The sequence below is a fragment of the Nipponia nippon genome, unplaced genomic scaffold (genome assembly GCF_047370975.1).
Source record: "Nipponia nippon isolate SJK-2023a ecotype South Korea unplaced genomic scaffold, ASM4737097v1 scaffold_5, whole genome shotgun sequence".
NCBI classification, from domain to species: Eukaryota; Metazoa; Chordata; class Aves; order Pelecaniformes; family Threskiornithidae; genus Nipponia; species Nipponia nippon.
The window spans coordinates 63,076,913-63,094,896 of NW_028262369.1; the positions used below are offsets into that span (position 1 = coordinate 63,076,913).

The following is a 17,984-nucleotide window of genomic DNA, read 5'->3' on the forward strand; positions in this document are numbered from 1 at the left end:
GCTTGCGTTCATGGCCCAAATAGGTCAGAAACCTCCCTCCTCCTCCCCAAAAGTCACTGATGCAAGTTACATGCTATAATTGGCAAGTGACACACTGAAGGATCTGCACTTTGCCCCTTTGAAGAAAGATGATCCTGTAGAGTTGACAGGCCACCGCTTTTGTTACACACTGCCCTCGGTGCCCAAGGAATCTCTTCTTAAATCCCCATACATCAGCAATTAAGCCATAATCTTCAGCCACGTCTATATACAGCTCACTTGCAGGGCACCCTAGAAAGTTTTGGCAAATTTACTATTTCCGATAGGCGTAATGAATAAAAACAAAGAAAAAAGATCTGCAAATCACTAACAATCTCATCCAAGTCATTATTGTCCTTCCCACAGGCTTTGTAGAGAATAAATGAAACCTATGGGCTTGTTATAAAATGAGTGCTGTACTAACCTTACCAACTGAAAACAAAGCACCCTTTATTTCTTCTGAGGATCCTAGGTAAAGAATGTCTCAGTAGGAGTCAAAGATTGTAGTAGTGATGATTATGGGTTCTCCCACAACATAATCTGCCTTCTGAAACTCTTTCAGTGGAAGATGCTAATTAATAATACATGCTTCTTTTCATTGAATCAAACAGGATCTAGATCACACATCATCACTTCTGTGCTTTATTCCTGCTCTCCTGTTGAATTCACACCAAAATCCCAGGCACGATCTGCTATCCAGGGCCCCGGTGAAGTCCTCCATGACAGCTACCTTCCTTAAGGACAATAAAACTGTCAGTCAAGAAGGTGAGACTTACAACTGCATAACTTCTCCCACTGCAAGGGAAACAGGTCACAGAACCTTCCCCCTTGCAGAGCAACAAACAAAACCTATTTCTTTCCTTTAAGGTCCTCACAGTTATAATTCATACAACCAAAAATGCTACCAAGCCACTGAGGGAAGAGGAATAAGGGGCATACTTATCTATATACACTGTAGAAGTCATCCAGGTGTCAGCATGGCAAGTAGGGCAAAACAGGAAATGAATAAGATGATTTAATAGCTCTTTTCTTGTCAGTTGATTATAAAGATGGTTACAAGATGAATGTTCATTATTTCAACAGGCATGCACAGTTTATTCTGTCATTCTTCATGTTTTAGAGTTTTCCAATGAACTGACAGAGATTACATATACATTATTACACACAGCGTTTGACAGACTATCCAAAGATGTTCTTTACAACAATTTATTTCCTTTGGTACAGTACTACATTATTCTTATTGCCGAAGTCATTACTACCATAGGAGAAGCTTCCTGTTTACAGTCCTCCTATATGTGGAGGAGCTATTGCTCTAGCATGTGAATGTAGTATGCAGAAGGACTTAGAGTCATTCATGTGCATCAGTACAAAACTGAATGAAGTAGCACTGATTGCAGGTAAAACATATTTCACTTGGAAACTGTCCAGGTGACAACTCTCATCTATTGACAGTAACGGCCCTATTGTTGACACTATTTCTATTTAACACGGTCCAAGTATTAGATTCCAGTAGTATTTGTACAAGAAGTTCCATTCAGCTCAGTGGAGTTATATATGTGCACACATACATATGCACATGCATAAATATTTTTAAGAGTAAGGATGTACAATGGGAAGTTTACTGAAAATTAATACAAGACATCTATGCTGATCAGTATGGAAAAGCCTTGGGGAACCTCACAGGGATGCCACTCAGTTCTGTAAGAAAATCTGATATCCTCAGCACTTTGGAAAAAAAAAAAAAATATTCTTCCTGCAGAAGTTTTGGTAACTAACAGATGGGATTATGAAACAGGGATAATTCTCTAGTAAAGGACAGGAGTTGGTTTTAAACTTTCACAGAAATGCAGTAATTCTCTACAAAGTTCTATCAGATTCAGGGTTAGGCTCTTGTGGAAAGTCATTTCTAGTCCAGTCTCTTTCCCAAAAAAAAAGAGCCCCGAGTCATAGTTCAAGATTCACAAATACAGGATTTAAAGTAGACTCCAGGAGACCACAGAAAGTACCAAAGCTATTAGCCCAGCCAGGCATTTTCCAGTATCTCAAATGACATTTTATAAAGATGTACTTTTCCATCTGACAAACAGCATGGTTTCACCAGTTGTCACCATAAAAATCTAAATGGCAAAACCGAAATTAAACTACAGCTTTTTTAGTATGGAAAACGGAAAGCAAACATCTGCTGTGTTTTCTGCCTCACTAGTTTCGAGGTTTTAATGAGTTAAGCTAGACAATGTGAAAAAAACCACTCTTTTAAAGCACTGTTGTAACATTATGCATGTCTCTGAGCCATCAAAACCAAACACCAATGTATAGGACCATGATTAAATGAAACACAACACCACTTCATAACACTGTTAAAAAGCCAGGCTGAAAGGGGTCTTTTTCTGGTTTGAAACTGTAGCCTGGCCTTAGCAATAAAACTCAAGACTGTTTAAGATCTCTTTAGATCATGAATGTCTGTATTAAACTTCTGCCAGTAAGGCAAAGTACTTCACTGCATTCCCTAGGCAAAGTAATATTATAAACGATAATTACTACTATCAAGTGGGTATAAGTTTGGAGGCTTAAACTATTCTATCATTAACAACCCCTACATAATTATACCACAAGTCTCCGCGGAAAAAAAAAAAAAAAGAAAAAAGCTAAACACCTATCAGGCAAACATGCCAAAGTTGTCAGACACACACAGAGCTCTAAGCACCTTTACATAGGCATACACCACTCTCAACAGCCGATTTTGTGTGAAAGCAGGTGCCAAAACCCTAATACAGAAGAACAACAAAGACCACAGCCACTCAGCTTCCAGCTGGGAACGAGTCCCAGCCCACTTCTCCAGGCCCATTCCAACCAAAACTTAGCTCCAGTTCTCCCTACTGCTTCATGCACGCTCAGGCCTCCAGCAAGTTCCACACAGTGTCACAATGAACTCGAACTCCCTGACAAAAATGAGGTTATTGTGCCTGGTTTTCTGCTTTCAATGTTTCTGCAAAATATGCTTCTTTCGAGGACTAACCCAAAGTCCAGCAGAATCAAAATAAAGATTCCCTCCAAGGGCATGCCATCTCACAACCTGATTCACAGAGGTCTTTAGCACTTTAGCAGGCCCAGAGCAGCCCCTCCTAAGATGAGGCACCCCAGGAGCTCTTTGTCCCAACTCTGCAAAATTACAGCAGGATCCATACCAGCACCTTCTGCTCATTTTAGTACCAATGCGTTACTGGAGCAGTAATTCTGTACATTCAGAAGTACAAGTCTTCATCAGGTTTACACAAAATAGCATAAGGACTGGTGGGGAAAAAGAACTTGTGCTCTGTTCTTTGTCACAACTTTCCCAAGCTGAAGAGCACCAACACAGCATGCAATTGCTAACCATCCCCTCCCTCCCTCGCTGCTCAAACACTTCTTCACTGAAAAAAAACTGCACACCCCCAAAAACTGAAGCTGCCTGCACCAGACATTGTCTAAAGGAAGTACCCTAATTATGCCTATTTTAGGATTTACATTCTAATTTCAGCTTCAAGACAGCTGGGCTCCTCTCAGAGGAAAACCAACAGCAGCACAGTAAATCCTTCAGGCACGTTCCCCCTCCTTTTCTTTCCAAGTTGCTGCTGTGGGGTTTTGCACTGGTTGAAGGCACCATCAAGGCACAACAAAAGAATATTCTAGCCTCTCCGGGTAACAAACTGTTAAGGTAAGGACTGCCTAACCTGGGGCAGTAGCTTTCAAGAACTGAGAAGATTTATTTTTCCTCTCCCGAGGGTAAAATAAGAAATACCACATAGCCTTTCAGATTCAGGGAGATTTAAAAAATGAAAACTTACTGAACAACTTGATCCACCCTTTCAAGACAGAGTTGTTCCACATTCATGTGGCTGCCCCATATCATGTGGTAGGGTGTCATTGGCTTGTCTTTAATAAAATACAAACACTTCTGTTGCATAATCCAAGTTAGCTTGCCTTTAACAAGGATCTCAGCTGCAGAACCAACCCCACAGGTAGGAGCCTTAAGAACTCAAGTAATATTTAAAACAAGTTTTTTGAGGTGGATTCCTCAGAACTCACTGCATGAAATTCACAATAGGCTTTGATATCAACAGTAACAAGTAATTAAATAGACATTTTAATGGTAAGTGTTTTCAAGTTGTGCTTATCAACATTTTAATATGAAAGAGAGACACTGTCTGCAAAGAAGCTGCTCAAAGAATATACAGGATAAAAGCCAGCGATGCTCTTATTATTCCATCAACGTCACGAGAACAGAAGTAATGAACAGCCTATGCAAGCTTCCTGCGGATGCTCCAAAGTGTTTGTAAGGAAGGCAATCAGAGTTTACACAGCCCCTGGACTAGCAAAGTTCCTTCTTCACTTGTTAATCCCACAACATACCCAAAGACCTTTCAAAGCGGGGCAGCGAGCAGGTTAGCAGTGCAAGATGGTATCCATCATTCCCAGATGCAGCAAGAGCTGGGAGACAAGAGCCACTGACTCACAGAAACAACTCCCTCAAGAGATGGGCATTTCCCATCTTCCAGTGCAGCAGTGAGACAGCCAAAACCTACCCACGCATCTCAGTACTGCCGTGCCTCTTTTACCTGCCGGACTAAGCAGATAAGTACAGGGGATGTAGGAGGGAGAGCAGTTTCCTCATGCTCAATTATGTGCCCCAACACAGGGCCAGCCTGAATTCCTGACCCATCCCATGCCACCAACGGCTGCTGCTGACTATTCACCAACACAGAAAGGGTTTATGTGCTAGCACAGTTCTTCCCAAATCTCTGCTTCCCTACTGACATTCTCATTCACTTGAAAATTAAAAAAATTTGCCCTTTCTGGATTGCAGGCACATTGAAGGGGATATATAAAACAAAATTAAATACAGATAGAATATTAATGTAAGATACTGAGTCAAGCTTATATAAATTACAGCACAAACCACACACTCCTATCCTACTAACGGTCTGAGCAACCCTTATCTGTTGCACACATAAATATTCAGAGAGAAGCACACAATGCCAGCTGCCCTCGGGTAGCAGAATAGTACCGGTTCCACGTTACTGCCATTGCTCACAGCTCTGCAGTCTCCAGCCCACCTGCCACCACCCCAGGCTGCTTTGTGCCTCTGACTGAAGTGCACGGGCTCTTTTGTTGGTCGCCTAGAAAATATCGCACGCAGTATTTGAGCCCTAACATTTCAAGTAGCTCTAATTCAGCTTTCAGCTCAGCTCAGTTCTTTGTCCTCTATAAACAACTTATGTTTAATTGCAACTGGCTACAGTTTTCTAATTTTTTGTGACCCCAAACCTCTAAATCTATTACCCAGAGACAGCCACAGTAATCCTTAATGAAGGTGCGGGTATGATGCAGCATGCTAAGGGCCATCTGGTTGCCAGGTGTTTCCTGGCTTAGCTTTTCCTCACAACACACATCCCTCCTCCTCCTCTAATTCCAAGGAAGGCAATTTCTACCTCAGGACAGTCCTTCGTTAAAGACACAGGCAAGGGCTTTACTGCAAGCAAGTCAGCTGCAGCACAACAATGTTCAGAGCCTGCAGCAGAAAGTCTAGAAGGATTGTTTATTACCATACATATCTCCTTTTGACTACCAGCAAAAGACTGCCAAGTGTATTTCTGACTGTTAATAGGAAGGGAGCCAAGTGCAACATTTTCACCATAACCCTATATCTTGTGTCCTTCACTCACAATCAAAAGAAAAAAAAAAAAGGGAATTTAAAAGAAAGCAGTTTCTTTGGAACAGGACCGTTTATATAAAAAGCAGGTGATTTAAAAAGTACTAGGCAAGATTCACAACTGGTGTAATTTGATGTCTTTTAGGGAGCAACACAACCTATTCAGGGAGGTTAGATCCTGTGATCTTTATTTTCAAAATGGAGCATTAACTTTCTTAAAATTCCTGTCTTTCAGACAGGTAAAGGCCTTCCAGCTCTCAGATACACATTCCTGCCCCTCCCCTTCACCAGCGCTCTGCAGCATTTGAGGGAGCTGGACTCACAGAAACTAAGTCATTTTTGCACAGCACTAACATTGCCCTGGCTCAGCTTCCTGAGCTGGCTTCCCACGGGGTCAGGCAAGGACCAGGCACCGTGGGAGCAAACAGGCACAGGACCCCCACAGCACCAGCTGAGATAAGCCTTGGCTGCTGAGAGACCGCATCCCACACTACCAAACTGGAAGGCTTCTCCTGGTTCCCACTATTGCACTAACATTAATTTGCGTAAAGCGTCTCACATTTCAGGCTAAACCCAGCAACCATTTACTTGGGCACTTGCAGTATTCTGTTGTCGGGAGCAGTTTCAGACTGGTTATATACAAGTACCAGGGTCGGTGGACATGCATAGCAAAATTGTCTTGATATTTCTCAAGCAGGGTAGGGAAAACTGATTTTTGCTACAGCAAAGAGAAAAGGCCTTGTGACTCCTTCCAGTGTGTGGAAAGGGACTCTGCTGGGGAGCTCTGGACAGTCAGGCTTGACGCTCCTGCTGTCCTCAGGAATTAGTAGGATAAGAAACAGCAACTGCTGCTGCTCAGCAGGGCAAAAATGTCTAACCTGCCCCAGCAGCCAGGAACCTGCTTTCCCAGGCTCAGGCATAAATGAAGTACCCAGCCGAGCGATAGCCTGCAGGCCACTCCAGCAGCCCGCAGCCCTTGGCACAGCCTGTAAGTGCCCTAGGCCCACACTCCCTATGGGGCTGTCCGGTCCTAATCAAATTATTGGCAAGTACAGAGAGGACGATTTTGTAAAGACAAGGCTGAAATTTGCCCATAAAATCCCCACGGGAATAATTTCCAAGCCAAGAAGAGCTTCTCCAGTTCTACTGTGGATCAGGACCTAAGCAAACAAGACAAGCTAAAACCAAAACCTGTGATGAACATGCCAGAGGCTCTCACCATTAGCCCAGAGCCCCACCAGCTAACACACCCTATCCACCCCATGGCTGCCTTGCCCATGATTCAAGACTTCTGTAAGCTCCTCAGAATAGGAGCAACTCCTCATTTCAAAATGAGGTCCAGCCGGAGAATATCACAGGTTCTTTTTCCACCGTTTCATCTATATAGTGGGTTTCTTATTTAGGTGGAGCTCTGCCCAGAGCTATGTTTCAAGGCAAAATGAGTGATGAAACTGAAAAGCAACAAATGGAAAGACAGAGACATTTAAATGCAGCCAGAGCTCCAGTGGAAGGGGAAATTGCCCAGTACCACTGCCAATTGTGAAGGATTTTCAAGTTCAGCTGCAAAGTAAATCCATCACGGAAAGAGAAATATTAACAAGTGACTAGAGACACAGCACCTTTATTCCTGACGCACACTTGCTTGCTCATTTGACTATTTGCATATTTTAATATCTTCTAAAAGGAAAGTTTCTGCTAGAAATTATTTTCGCAAGCCTCAAAACATTCTTCAAAGAGCTAGTCATCTGCTTAGTGACACAGGCATGGGGCAAGGCTTGTTTACTAATCTAGGAGGATTACACTTCAATCTAGATCATGCCTTGCCTGCAGGTAAGGGCAGTAGAGCAAACAACACACCAGACTTTCCAACTGCAAAGGCATGAGGGGAACTGAATCCAAAAGAAAGTTATGTTTATATCATGTTTGGATGCAGAAAAGAGGGGAACATCAGGAGACAGCTGCTTCTTTATATCTGTTGTTCAACAGTTTCCGGAAATCCTGGACAGGCAAATTCTATTCCTACTGTTGCGTCAACTCTGAGAAGAAACCTACCAGCTACAGCTGAAACAAGTCTCCACAGCTAGTTTTTCAAATAAAAACGTAACACATGCCTCCGACCTCCCTTTTTGCCTTTTAAATGCATGCAGAGATCACTCCGCCGCTGAAGGAAAACTGATTTTTCACTTACCTTTCCTCTCCCTTACAGAAGTACGAGAAAGCCACTAAAACATTACCAGAGAAAACACAAAACTACACTACATCTAAAATAATTCTCTTGCCCATCCCAGGACACTGACAGACCAGTTACTCCATTGCACACTGGAATAAGCAGTGTCACTGGGGCTGAGCCTGCAAAAACTTAAAATGCAGAAGAAAACTGCACCTTCTTCAGAAAAAAAAAAATTACTACTTCAATAAGAATATAAAACAAATCAGAAACAAAACTAACTCAGATCTTTCAAGTGACTGAAACCTCAGAATTGAAATTCACCACAGAATGGCAGGGCAGTAAGGGCAAAACAAATCACCTGGTGCTGACCACATTTAGAGGTATTTCAGAGAAGTGACCCATAATGCCAACTCTGCAATACCATGCCTTCAAGGAAACAGTCCTTTCTGATCCTAGTAGTAAACATAGCTTCATGTCCTGAAGTATGGAAAACATTAGGTTTGCCCAATATTTTTTTTCCGAGTACTTATCCTTCCTACTACTTGTAATAGGCTGTAAAAAAAAAAATTCAGTCCTAAAACGCTTAATTCAAAGTGTAAACAAGTTACTTAACTCTAAGGACAACTTTCACCATCACCATGTTGCTCTATCCCCATCACTGGAAGAAAACAGAAAATTCATGACCCCACCCAAAAAAGGAGTATCTGCCTTAAACAACCCGTAGCATTTTTATCTGCTGGCTCAGGAAGGTACACACCTTCTGGCAATTAAATACTGCCATTATCAGCATCTTTAAAAAAAAATTAGTTACAATCAAAGGCTACTCTTTCATAAATAACAGTGTACATATTCAGTTGTGCTACAAGACAACAAGTAGAATCAAGTTCATAAAGAGATTTCAAGGCAAGGCATAAGGCATTGTTTCAGGAGATGCTACTTGACTTACTACCAAGTGTCTCGCAGCCTGAGCTTGTGATAAGGACCTTGAAGACAACTTAGTCCAGATGAACGAAAGAACAGAAAACCTCCATGATTACAGCGGCTTAGTGTGCATCAAGCAACACCAGCAGCACCTGCACAAGTCAGCACTCACCCAAAAGTCAATCTCTAAATGGACTCACAGACTGCAGAGATGGCTCATGGGAAAGGCTTGACTGACTCTGTGCCTGTTGGTAATTACACGAAATAATGCAGGTCAGGGCTGGCACCCCAATACCAGCTTTACCATCTAAACAAACACACAACCATTCAGACATCTGAAGAATCAATACCATAAATATAGTAAAATGAGAAAATGTGTTTCTAACTTCTGAGTGCCTGTAATTATCAATTAAAGCTTTGCAACATATTGTTAATTCCACTTATTGCTAACAGTGATGCTGTAAGTCTACAGTGGACCAAAACAAGGGCGGGGGATGAAACCTGACAGAATTCAGGTTTTTTGCCCATAGAAACAGTTTTGTACTGGAGGTCATTATAAGTGAATGCAATTTGACTATGGGCTTGTTTTTTTTTTCAAATGCATTCACAAAAAACTTCTCAATTATTCACATTTAAAGGCACATCCAGGAGTATTTTTAATCTTGCATTCAAAATAGTGACAGTGTTTTAAGCACCACTAGTAGCATGCCATTTAAAATGATCTAACCTAAAGGACTGTAAGTATTATCTACAAATCACTGCTGCTAGTTTTGGCAAACTATGTGGAATATAAAATTATAGATATTAATTTGTCATATTAGAAAATGCCTTTTATTCAAAGTCTTAGACATAAGTTTATTATATGGTGTAACAGATAGCACTGGGCAATATGAAATTCTTGCATTCAATATTTTGCTAAGTCTTATTCAGAAGCACAACCGAAAAGCTTAACTTTGCAGGACAACATGGAATGAAAGCTCTTATTTACCACACTCTGTCCCTTGCTCTTTGGAACGAATCACATTATTAACTGCCCCCCGCCCCCGCACAGAGAGATATTTGTTTTTCTTTTTTTTTTTTTTTTTAATTACTCTCTCACATATGCTTGCCAACTTTCCCTTTACTACTCCCCCTAAACCAAAAGAAATATACAGTTTCCTTCCTCCTGATTTATGGGTTTCTTCATCATTTTCCAGGGGGAAATTTTCTTTACAGGATATCAAATCAATCATGTTAGAAAAGATAGGGATGGGAACAAAACACTAAGTTGCCACTTTCCTTGCAGCCACACTAAGCCCCAACCCTAAACGCCAGGTCTGCTCTGGACTCCCAGCGACACAGACACTAACTCCCAGGTGTATTCTGAGCATGCTGACAGCCTGTGAAGAACACCCTTTCAGCCAAACTCTGCCCTGACCGAAATGGTGCAAATCAAGAACAACTCTGTTGATACAAATCTGGAGGAGTCGACTCTCAATTCAGAAATCTCCCTCCTATTCTTGTGGCTATCTCCCTGCACCACATATGTTCTAACAGAGGTGCGGGGGAGTGCTTAGGGAAGGCAGGGTAACTGTAGGTCAGGAAGCAGCTTAGGGCCAGCACACCTGGCTTCAGTCTGATTCCCTCCCAGCCCAAGCTACAGGTTGACAAGCAGGATGGGAGCAAGCTCTACTCTCCTCTTCCTTTGCAAATCATTCAACTCCACCCCTGCAAGTTTCCTTTTTGAGCCCCTGGATTTTTTCCCTCAGCCTTCTTGAACATTTTCTAATTGCTGAGGGAAATAAAAGCTACGGTTGATTTCAGCATGACTCAAGGGAAGCAGGCAAACACCTAACCACCTGAACAGGGTCTTGCTGCAAACAGGAGCAGCAGCCTGCCTGCCCACCACACCCTGCGACACAACCCCCAAACAGCAGCTTGAGACACCTGAAAACCACGTCAGGCACCAGCAGAGAGGGATTTGTCAGTGAGAGGCACCCTGCACATGAACGTACAGCTGCTGTTAATCAAGCCATTGTCACAATAGCTCAAACAAAGGTAGCAGCTCTGAGTGATACACCACATGGCCAGAACAGGAATGGGTACCAAAGCATACCTTACTGGATCACATGGAAGCAGCTGCAAGAATGGGACAGGGGCTTTAAAAGGCTGTGGGGTCTCTTTGTCCCACAACTGGCCAGGGGACAGTGGAATCATGGTAACATTAGCATGTGTTGGATGTCAGCACAGGGAGTCATTGGATTGCCGTGTACAGCCTTGGGTCCAGAGTCCACACAAATTCCCCATGAGAGGATCAGATCTTTCTGCTCAGACCCAGCGGCCACACAGAGAAAAGCTACTGCAGAAAACAGAATAACTTGGCACAAAAAGAGCTGGTTACGTAAAACAAGCCCCAAAGCATAAGAATTCAGATCCAGACCTAAACCCTCCTTGAAGTCAAAGGATTTCGAATGCACAATTTCAGCCCATTTCACAGCAAACACAGAAAAGAGGCTTTCCTCACAGTCTGCCTCAGTGTCTGAGCTTTCCCAGAGGTTAAGGGGGTCCTTACGCTTAAGGTCTGGCATCTTGCAATTGCCTGCACTGGCTTAATAAGTTATACAGGTACCTTCTACAGAAAATGAGGAGAACAAAAAATAGAGAGAGAGACTTAGCTCTACCTCAAATCCAGGTGGGGTTCCTCTGGGCACAGCCTGGACAACACCATGGTTGAATTCCATAGGGAAGGAGGCCAATCAAAGCAGATCTGAGCTCACAGCCAGCAGATTTGGGTTTCTGGCCCAGTAGTAAAGAACCCAGGTCACTTTTGAAGGTCCACAACACTTTCTGCTGTTCATCTCTGGACCAAATTTGGCCCAAGGCTAGAATTTTCAAAAGCATAACCCTAACTCTGCTCTGAACCTTTATAATATTCCTACCCTATGTTCCCATTTTGAGATATTTTCTAACCCTGTTCATCCAAGATCAGAACCTCAGGAAAAGTGGCAAGTTGTACACAGCCAGGCAGCTCTTCTAACAGATAATATATGTTCTTCAAAATAGAACTGCCAGCTCCTAGTTTTAAACCAGAAACCAGCCCCTACCATTCTCTCCAGAAAATAAAGTAAAAACATAGGGTTAAATAAATCAATAGGTCTTATAATTAAGTGCTGCCAAGTTAGCTGACATGATTGGACTTCTGGTTTTGGTTTGGGTTTTTTTGATGTTGTTTATCCAGCATTAGCATACAGCTAATTTTGCAAACAGCTATTGAAATTTAGTTTTAATCTCTCTCGGGGGACAAAATGACAAGTTTCACAAGCAGAAAAGTAAGTTTTCATAGACTCCGCTCACTGGAAGCTACTGTGATTTAACTGCATTATGGCTAGTAGTACTAACAGCAAACTCTTCCTACTTCTTGCCGGGGGCTCGACCAATACAAGACAAGAAATATTCATCAGATCCCCATACCCATGAGTGCCAGGTATAAATGAAGGAGCAGAATTTGCCAGAGGGGCTGAATTCTACCTACAAATCCATAACTTAAGAATTCACAGGTATAAACTGATTAGTGCCCTGAAGGGGAAATGTACCCCAGATTTCCAATAATGAGAAAACAGAGCTGAAAGGGGCATTGTCTTTTTCCAGATGGTGCGAGTCAGGTGCAGATTCAATGAATACAACACAGTTATATTGATTTTCTCCACTTAACACTCTTGCTTGTAATAGGGCCATTGTCTCCTTTATACTATATGAACACAGAGATACACATATATATTTTATCTGGAAGATGGACACCATATGCTAAAATAAACAAATAACTTACTATACCACAAAAAGTTAGAAAAACAGCATGTTTAAAAAACGCTAAAAGAGAAGCAGTACACGGTAACATTGGTCAAGACAATCAACCAGCACTGACCTGTCTCGCAGATGACAGGAAACAAAGAGATCCGATAAATCTTTATATTACTGAGGTTGCCCAAGCCTCACCTTTTCACCGTAATTCCTTTCAAACTAGCACACTAACAAAGACGCTAGATACTGAGACAAACACCAACACTCTGAGACTGTTGTCTCGTTATCATTTTGAATGATTGTGATGAACTCCCCCCCACCTCCCCAGTCAAGACAAAAGAACAAAGATCAGTTTCATCTGCAAAACTGCTGTAGGGAAAAACAGCAGTGAGTGTAAAACCATAAGGAGCAACAGCATTAGCTCATCTTTTCTCCTTAATAAAGCAGCAAACAATTAGTATTAAAGTAAAATGCGTCAATCAAGACCTCAAATCGTCTTAACAGCTAGCACAGTCAACCCATGTGGCCACAGCAATCCAAATTAACCCCATGGATACATCGGTCCTTTCCTCCAATACCTAGAAAGCAATTACAAACGTCACATTGAATCTCCTTCTAAAACACCCTCCTATAGTTTAGTAGCATAGCCTGTGATTAAACCTACCCATGAAATAAAAGCCTTTTCCTCTGCTGCGGCAGATGGTTTAAGAAACCACCTCTGTTTCCAGCACCAATCCTCTAAATCAGCTACACCCCATGGAAATTGGCCTCATGCTGTTTTTTCTTATTAGCTGAGATGCACTACAGCACTGCTGCTAATCAGCACACCTATATATGAAGCAAAAGAGCAGAATAAAAAGCACCAGCCCTGAACATGTCAAGACCCACCCATACTCTCCCTTAGCGTGTGCATGTATGTTTGGGGAGGGATAAGCAATGTAGTGATTTCACGGAACATTGTTCATTTCCATGCTTTCTCTGGAGGTACTCGGCACCACCAGACATCATCAAGGGTTTTCCACCACTGAGCCAGCATACCCTGAATTTACACTCTTTCCCATTTCAGCAAAAACATTCCCTTTTCCATTAAAAACATGCTTAACTTCTACGCATGCTTAAGGCTCACTTTCAAGGGCAATTAAGCATGTGTTTAAACAACTGAATAAATTCAGATGGACCAAAACAAGCATCCTTGAGTCTTAGGGAACAATTCTACATATCAGCACATGCATAATTTTATTTCTTCATCAAGTGCACACGTGGACTTCAAGGTAGCACACAAACAAAATATCCAGATCATCAGATAATTCAGTTTAGAGGGGACCTTGGGAAGCCACCTAGTCCTAGAACCCCAGGATACTACACCTTTCCAAATTTCTGGCTGTTACTCATTTGTGTGCATGTTAACTGCAACGCTCCCTGATCCCTTTCAAGGTAAGGCTTCAGTTCAGCTACAAATGTCCTCTTCAGGGAACCCCAATAACGCCAAGCGGTGGTTTTTTTCTCTCTTGCTGTGAGCCAGAGGTTATGCCAGATCAGTTCTGAGCACAGTCACTGCCTGTGCTGTAGGTGAAAGATTTGTAAGGAACTCAGGCCTTTGGACTGACCCACCATTTATAGAGCAGCACTATCAGAGCTGCTTTTTTTTTTCCTTCCCCTTTCTTAAGCTAATTGTCATTTGTCCCGTCATGGCAGATCAGATTTCAGATCTCACAGATGCTTCAGCTGCATTACAATTTGTAGAGCCTGTAGTAATAAAAAGATAACTTTCTGAAAGCCATCATCATAAAGTCCTCACAACCTAAATTCTTTTTGACTTCCCCCTCTTCCCACCCCTTTAAGAAAACAAACCTGTCTCCATGCCACATTTGGGGGTGACAGCTGAAATAGTCCAGCAGAGTCTGCAATGGGCCTCACCCACCCAATTCTGCGTTTAGGTATTTCTAGCAATTTCCACGGCTTAGACAACTGTTAAGTAAGCACGGGGCCAGAGCCCGCTCTGGTGTCAGTACACGTAGCAAATATTTCTTCTCATGAATCAAGGTATATGGTTTAGCAAACAGTAACTCATACAGAAAGCAGCATGACACAAGCTGAAAGGAAAGGTATGCTTGGGGGGGGGGGGGGGGGCGGATCTAGCAACAAGAGAATTCTTAACCCACAGACTGCAGCAATTCAGTTAGGGACTACTATGATCAGATCACTCATGCCAAGGCACACCACCTCAGGGGTCATTAAATGATGACTTTTTTTTCGTTGTCAGAACATATTTAAAGAGCATAGCTAAGTGGGTACTGACATAACATACCGTAACAATTACATCAGATGTCTAAATCAAGGGTGCAAATGCCGCTTTATGTAACAAACTGCATTATAAGCACAATGAACTGCCCTCCATGCTCAAAGCGTGCTAAAATTCTCCACAGAAGAACAGCAACTTTTTATTCTCAGGATGACAGCTCTTTGGCTTCTCTCAAACACCCACAGGCAATGCGCAATATGGGCGCAAGAAATTGTAAAGTTCCATTAACCAAATCCTGTCCCTTGGGTAAAAGATGAGAAGAGACGAACTTACGCCACTACACCTCACTGCTGAAATCACCCCTCTTCGCAGAGCCCTGCTGCAGCAGGGCTCACATGCATGTTTCATTTCCACACTGAACGGTCTCACTAAGCCACTGTGGTTATTTTCAGAGTGTTAGTTTAGCTCACCTGTAAACACCTGAGCTCCTGGAGACCAGTACGAGATTAAGATTGGGGTCCTGCCCGCTGCCGAGTGCATCATCAGTGTTTTGCAAATGGGTGAAATGAAATACGCAGTGAGGAATTCAGCGGTTCCTAGACCTAGGTGCTACAAGGGTGAGTTTGGGCTCCATTTTACGTATCACACTTTCAGACATTAGCAGCAGAAATATACGCCCATCCACAAACTTAACTGGACTGTCTCTATGCTAACTGACGAGAGTTTTTAGCAGACGCAGGGAAGGTGCCCATTCTTTCATTGTTGGTGATTCACTTCTTAGTGATCTATGAAGTAATGGCAGGGATAACTTCACTAGGTAATGCTCTCTCAGCACATTCTCTCTCTCTTCCCAGCAAGGGCTGAGATGCTGTAATCACGTCATCCGGTTGGGAGGAAAGCGAGAGAAGCTATAGAAAATAAATACATTCTGCAGCTGAGCCTCTTCTTGGATGCATTGGCTATGAGATCTGTAGTCTAGACATCCCTGCAAGTCTAAACCAGCACAGGTGAAAAGAAACAGATTCTTTTACAGGGAGAAAACAAAGGTTTGGGGAGGAAACGGGAAGAAACAGAAAGGATATGTGCTTCAATCTTGCAAGGAAGAACCCTTCTGAAAACAAAAGGAACAGGTTTTCTGAACTGCAAGCAGCGCAAATGCTGGACAGCAAATTATTTTTGTGAGAAAGGATGGAGAAAGATTTATTGACACAACCACAAAGATATGACAAATTATGAAAAGGGATGCTAGAGACCTAGCGTAAGTAAGACTTACAAAATACCTACAAATATATCCTGTTCTACTGCATGATTTTATGTTAATGACCACGTATATGTGAAAGCCTGCTATTTTATATCACGAAGAAGCCTACATGAAAATCCACCAACGAATCGGAGAATTACCTTTATTCAGAGGAAACCTGAAAGTTCCTGCTTAGCATGGGGAAATAAATGATGTTGGTATCTTATATACAGAAAGCAACTCTCCCGGCATGCGGCACACCGCCTTCTTTCCCAAAGGTGTTTCATAAAGCACATCTTATTCAAATGGCAGGTCATAATTAGCGTCTCAAACATATACGCAACAAATGGAGGCAAGCAGTCTTTATTTGGTAGATCACATTCAGCGCAACATCACGGCACAGCAGAGCTGCTTATGCTCACGGCTTGTACCTGCAGCACTTCAAGCGAGGCACATTTTGCATAATTTTCTCTTATATAAAAAGGCTTTGTTCTCCACCGCCTCACTGCGGTTACCAGCCTCCCCGTGCACAGTTGTTTCCTCTCCGTGGCTGATCCATTCAATTCATGGAATGATTTTGGGTTTTTTCCCCTCCCCGATGCAAATTAAAAGCACTTACAACCATCGCACCCCCTTGTCTGACACGATGTTCTTTGTTCAGCCTTACACATCCCTTTAGAGGAGCTTAGGGGTGGGGGCAGGAGAGGACAGAGGGTTACATCCTTTAAAGGGTTTGACGGGCTAGAGATGCTCAAAACCCTTCAAGGCAGCTGACGAAAGTCGGCTGCCCCCACGAAGATAAAACGGGCGTTATCGGGGAGCCGCCCCCTCCCTTTACCTCCGGCCGCCGCTCCGGGAGGTCCGCAGGGGCGACCGGCTGCAAACTTCGGCCCGGGTCCGCTTTCTGTCAGAGCCCGCGCCCGGCTGAGGGAGCACGCGCCGGCCCGAGGCGGCGCGGCGCGACGCGACCCAGCCCCGCGCCCCCAAAGGTCCCCAACGGCTCCCGACGGGCGCGAGGCGGGCGGCGCGCGGCCACCCCGCGGGCTGCCCCTCCGAGGGGCGCCGGCCCCCCCGCCCCCGCACCCACCGCCGCCGGCCGCTTTGTCCCTTCGTCTCCTCCTCTTCTTCCAACGGGCACCCCCCGCCCCGGGCTGCGGAGCGCCCTCCGCCCGGCAACGCCCGCCCGCAGCGGGGCGGCGGCGAGGGGCTCGGGAGGGTCCTTACCTGAGCGCCGCGGCGGCTGCCGGCACCGGGACGCACTGCCGCGCCGAGGGGCAGAGAGAGGGCGCGCCGCCGCCGTGCCCGCCTCAGCCCGCCCCGCCGCTCTCGGGGCTGTCGCCGGGACGCGGCCGCCTGCGCGCCGCGAGCCCCCGGGACCCGCCCCCCTCCTCCGCCCCCGGACCCGCCCCGGCCCCGGCGCCGCTCCCGCAGGGCCCCGCGGCGGCGGTGGCGGCGGCCGGCCCCTCGCTGCCGCCCCGCCCCGCCCCGCGCCCTGCCCGCCGCCCGCAGCGGCCCCTGCATTGCGGAGGGGCCCCGCGGCCGCCCCGGTACCTGTGCGGGGCGCTCCCGCGCCCGGGAGCCGCGGGGCGCGCGGTGCCCTCTGGCAGGGCGCTGCCTTAGCTGTTTACGTGGCGGCGTTCCTGCACCGGCGCTGGGCTGCTCCGTGACAGCCGGCCCCGGCCCCCGCCCTGCACCCAGCCCTCAGCCCAGGGTGTCCCCCTGCTCTGCCCTGCCCTGCCCTGCCCTGCCCTGCCCTGCCCTGCCCGTGGTCGATCGTCCCCGCCGTCGCGGAAAAGCATCCCGAAAGTCCCTCACCGGATTTCATTTGGGTCTTGCAATGATGCAAGTTTCAGCTCAATCTAATTTCTCATTTTCTTCTGGAAAAAGAGAACGAATAACGGCGAGATAGGTTAAAAAACGCTTTTAC

General features: G+C 44.7%; 1 protein-coding gene across 49 annotated transcripts in view; it reads right to left on the minus strand.

The window, feature by feature from the left end:
* The window catches only part of MAP2 (microtubule associated protein 2), a 240,331-nt gene extending 222,644 nt beyond the window's left edge, over positions 1–17,687 (minus strand). For 45 of the 49 annotated variants that reach the window (XM_087731227.1, XM_087731220.1, XM_087731252.1 and 42 more), the window contains exon 1: positions 17,282–17,421. The gene's annotated coding sequence lies outside the window, so the exon portion shown is untranslated. Of the gene's footprint in view, positions 1–16,895; positions 16,914–17,281; positions 17,422–17,608 lie in introns of those variants that run through there. The other 4 variants (XM_087731254.1, XM_087731253.1, XM_087731223.1 and 1 more) reach the window with 3 other exon arrangements.
* Between the last annotated feature and the right edge of the window lie 297 nt (positions 17,688–17,984).